Source organism: Pinus tabuliformis, chromosome 2_2 (assembly GCF_031772625.1).
Source record: "Pinus tabuliformis cultivar Carrire ecotype Pingquan chromosome 2_2, CPIR1, whole genome shotgun sequence".
Taxonomy (NCBI): domain Eukaryota; kingdom Viridiplantae; phylum Streptophyta; class Pinopsida; order Pinales; family Pinaceae; genus Pinus; species Pinus tabuliformis.
This window is the reverse complement of record NC_142300.1, coordinates 751,691,312-751,696,289: the sequence shown is the minus strand read 5'-3', so window position 1 is coordinate 751,696,289 and position 4,978 is coordinate 751,691,312.

Sequence of the window (4,978 nt, the reverse complement as noted above, 5' to 3'; positions counted from 1 at the left end):
ATGTGCAAAACACACAAAAGGTACGTATGGCAACTTTATATTTGGAACCAAATCAGTTTGTATGGTATCAATGGCTTTGTTCTCGTAAACAATTTATCACTTGGGCAATTTTTACGGAAGAATTGATAGCACATTATGAGGATACAAAAAGCAACACTTTTTTTAGCCAATTGATAAGTCTCAAACAAAAGGGTTCAATAATGGAGCACATTGAGGAGTTCCAAAAATTGAACATAAGGGTAAAAGATATTCCAGAGGAGCATAGGATTGATGTGTTCATAGGGTCTTTAAAGGATAATATCCAACATGATGTGCGCCTTTGGGAACCTGATTCATTAGAGAAGGCATTCAGGTTAGCAAGAAAAATGGAAAGCAAAATTATGGCAACTAGGAAGCATACCATTCACAACTATAAAGATGGAAGTGTTGTTGCCCATAGTCTTCCACAACCTACAAGGTTGACACCACAACAATTGGAAGAAAAAAGAGCAAAAGGGCTTTGTTACAATTGTGATAGCAAATACACAAAAGGTCATAAGTGTGCTGAGAAGAAATTATTCTACATAGATTGTGAAGAGGAAGAAGAAAAGGAGCAAGAAAGGTCAAAAGAAGAGGATATATTCCAGGAACAAAGCCTAGATGAAGAACAAATAAATCCGACCATATCTTGTAATGCATTGGCGGGAATTACCACTCCTCAAACCATCAAGATAGAAGGACAAATCAAGAAGAAAAAGGTAATAGTGTTGATTGATTCAGGAAGCACCCACAATTTTATTCATTGTAGGGTAGCAAAAGAATTGAATTGCTTCCTATATCCAGCACCAGAGTGTCAAGTGATGATTGCAAATGGAGGAACAATAAATTGTTCTGGAAAGTGCCATAATATCAAGCTATCCATGGGAGAATATGTATTGACTAGCCCAATGCTTTCCATTCCAATGGGAGGTGCTGATGTTGTACTAGGAGTCCAATGGCTACAATCCTTGGGTACAATAGCTTTTAATTTTCAAGAACTTTTCATGAAATTTTCTGTGGAAGGAAAGGAAGTTGAATTAAGGGGTATTGCAGGGAAACCAGGAAAGATAATCAGCTCTAATGGCATGACAAAGCTTCTAAAAAAGGAGCAAAGAGGTGTAATTGCACAATTATGTTCGCTAGATGTTTCCACATTGGAATCATCTATTTCTCCAGATCTCCAAAAAGTCCTGGACAATCATTCCAAGGTATTTGAGACTCCCAAAGGTCTCCCACCTATGCGTGATCATGATCATGCTATTCATCTGATTCCAGGAAGTGTTCCTCCAAACATCAGGCCGTACAGATATCCATATGTCCAAAAAAGTGAAATTGAACGTATGGTTGCAGAAATGCTAGAGGCTGGTATAATTCAACCAAGTCAAAGTTCTTTCTCAGCTCCAGTAGTATTGGTGCACAAGAAGGATGGATCATGGCGCATGTGTCCAGATTATAGGGAGCTCAACAAGCTCACTATTAAAGATAAGTTCCCCATTCCTGTCATTGATGAATTACTGGATGAATTGCATGGATCAATTTACTTCACCAAGTTGGATCTTCGTTCGGGATATCATCAAATCAGAATGAAGATTGAAGACATTCCGAAAACAGCATTTAGAACTCATGAGGGTCATTATGAATTTTTGGTCATGCCTTTTGGCCTTACCAATGCACCTTCAACATTTCAAGGTTTGATGAATTCAATTTTCAAACCATTCCTTAGAAAATTTGTGTTAGTATTTTTTGATGATATACTAATCTACAGCAAGTCTTGGAAGGATCATGTTGAACATGTTGACAAGGTGCTACAACTATTGGAGGAGAAAAAATTATATGCAAAAAGATCAAATGTTTCTTTGGAGTCCAGGAGGTGGAATATTTGGGTCATATTGTATCTCATGAAGGAGTTAAGGTAGACCCTAGCAAAATTAAAGCCATTAAGGAATGGAAAATCCCCACATCCATAAAGCATCTGCGAGGATTTCTTGGGTTGACAGGGTATTATCGCAAGTTTGTTAAGAATTATGGGAGAATAGCAGCACCTCTAACAACATTATTGAAGAAAGATTCATTTTCATGGACTCCGGAAGCAACAAAGGCCTTTAAACATCTTAAAGAGGCAATGTGCCAAGCACCGGTCTTAGCTACACCAGACTTCACAAAAACCTTTATTGTGGAATGTGATGCTTCAGGAAATGGAATTGGTGCTGTTCTAATGCAAGATGAAAGACCCATTGCTTTTGAAAGTCGTCCAATCAAGGGAAAGTTTTTAAGCAAAGCTATTTATGAGAAGGAAATGTTGGCAATACTCCATGCACTTAAGAAATGGCGACCCTACCTAATGGGAAGACACTTCAAGGTAAAAACGGATCATGATAGCCTTAAATACTTTTTAGAACAAAGATTATCCTCTGAAGAGCAACAAAAGTGGGTCACAAAGATGTTGGGTTATGACTTTGAAATCATCTACAAAAAAGGGAAGCAAAATGTGGTGGCAGATGCACTCTCAAGAAAGGATGAGGATATGGAAGCATTGTTGTGTGCCATTTCTATTATCCAACCAGATTGGATAAACGAAGCAAGGGAGGAATGGAAGAATGACGAAGAAGTGTGGGCACTTATTCGAAAGCTACAACAAGATTCCAGTACTTCTGATACATTTAGCTGGAAAAATGATTCGTTATGGTACAAAGATCGCTTATACCTCTGTAAGAATTCCCAGCTAAAACAAAAGATTCTTATGGAATTGCACACTTCTCCCTTAGGAGGGCACTCAGGATTTTTAAAAACTTACCACAAGGTTAAGAAGGAATTTTTTTGGGATGGCCTTAAATCAGATATTCAAAAGTTTGTGGCGGAATGTTTGGTTTGCCAACAAAATAAAGTTGAAACAATTAAGACACCGGGTCTATTACAACCTTTATCCATTCCAAGCCAATGTTGGGAGGAGGTTTCAATGGATTTTATCACAGGTTTACCCAAGTCTGAGGGAAAGAGTGTCATCATGGTGGTAGTTGACAGACTTACCAAGTATGCACACTTTTGTGCATTATCACATCCATTTAAAGCCAGTACAGTTTCTACTGCATTTATGGAAACAGTTCAAAAGCTACATGGAAACCCAAAGATTATTGTAAGTGACAGAGATCCCATTTTCACTGGAAATTTTTGGACAGAATTATTTTCTTGTCTTGGTACTCAGTTAGCTCATAGCTCATCTTATCATCCTCAATCTGATGGGCAAACTGAGATAGTAAACAAATGTTTGGAAGGATATCTTCGTTGCTTTGTATCTGATAAACAAACACAATGGGTCAAATGGTTGCCTCTGGCTGAATGGTGGTATAACACTTCCTTCCATACAGCAACAAAAATGACCCCATTTATGGCACTTTATGGGTACCAACCACCATCAATCACATCATATTTAAGAGAAAATTCTAAGGTTCAGGCAGTGGAACATCACATCGAACATCAACAACAAGTCCTCCAACTCTTAAAGGATAACCTCGTGTTGGCACAAAATAGAATGAAACAACAGGCAGATCAACATCACAGTGAAAGAAGTTTTGATGTAGGTGATTGGGTATTCCTACGGCTACAACCATATAAGCAAATGTCCCTAAAGCAAGCTAAGAAGGATAATAAATTATCACCAAAGTATTATGGTCCGTACAAGGTGTTGGAAAAGATTGGTACTATGGCATACAAATTGGAGCTTCGTATAGCTTCTCGATTGCACCCAGTTTTCCATGTTTCAGGTTTAAAGAAGGTTATAGGCGACAAGCTCCCAGTTCAAACAATATTGCCAGAACTTGACGAGGAAGGAAAAATTATATTGGAACCGGAAGCAGTCACGGAAACAAGAACTTGACAGCTACGAAATCGATCAATTTCAGAGTATCTTATCAAGTGGAAGAACTTATCTGCTGAAGATTCCTCATGGGAGGATGAGAATTTTATGCAGAAGTATCCAGAACTGCTCAAGCGTTGAGGACAACACTTTTTTGAAGGAGAGGGGCATGTTGGGTCCCTATAATACTAGTGATTACCCCATTACTATTGTAGTTATACCCCTTATTTATATTGTTGTGCCCCTATTACCCCCATATTGTTATTTCTGTGCCCCATAGAATCCCTCTATTGTTATTTTTGTGGCTTTATATTATTATTGTTAGGTCGGCTGGATTATATTGTGACTCCTTAGACTCCTATATATAGAAAGGAGGTTTTGTCATTTGTATCATCCAAGAATTGTTCATTTATGTAATGTAAAGGAGGTTGCCCCCTCGAAGAGGCTGAATTCTAAGGCGTTGATCTTTCTTTTCTATCTTTTCTTGAGCTAGTTCCAAAGGTAGCAAACAATGGCTTCCAAAAATTTTCTATGAACTTGGCACCTCTATATGATATTATTTTTTTAAGTACTGCATGCAACCTAAATATTTATTTCATGAAGATGTGAGCTATGTCAATTTCCTTATGAGTATATTTAATAGCAATAATGTGAGCTTTTTTTCTCAACTTATCCACCACAACGATGATAACATCTTGTTTACAAACTATCTTTGGTAATCTGATGATGAACTCCATAGACCTGACTTCCCATTTCCACTCTATAATGGGAATTGGTTGCAACAAGCCGATTAGATGCCTACATTCTACTTTTACTTTTTGGATTTCCAAACACTTAGCATTGTATTATGCAATGTCCCTTTTCATTTCTAGCCAACAATATGTTTTATTCATTTGTGTAACCATATTTTGGTACCAAGGATGACCTAAGTAAGGCCTCTTATGGAACTCGTCTATGACCAACTTCCTCAAGTCAATTCTATTAGGTACATATTTTATGTTTTTGAACATTAATATGCCATCATCATTGAGATGGTAACTTCTACTCAAAGATCCATAGTTGCTTCTTGCAAAACTTATTCACATATTGGTAATGTTAATAATCAAT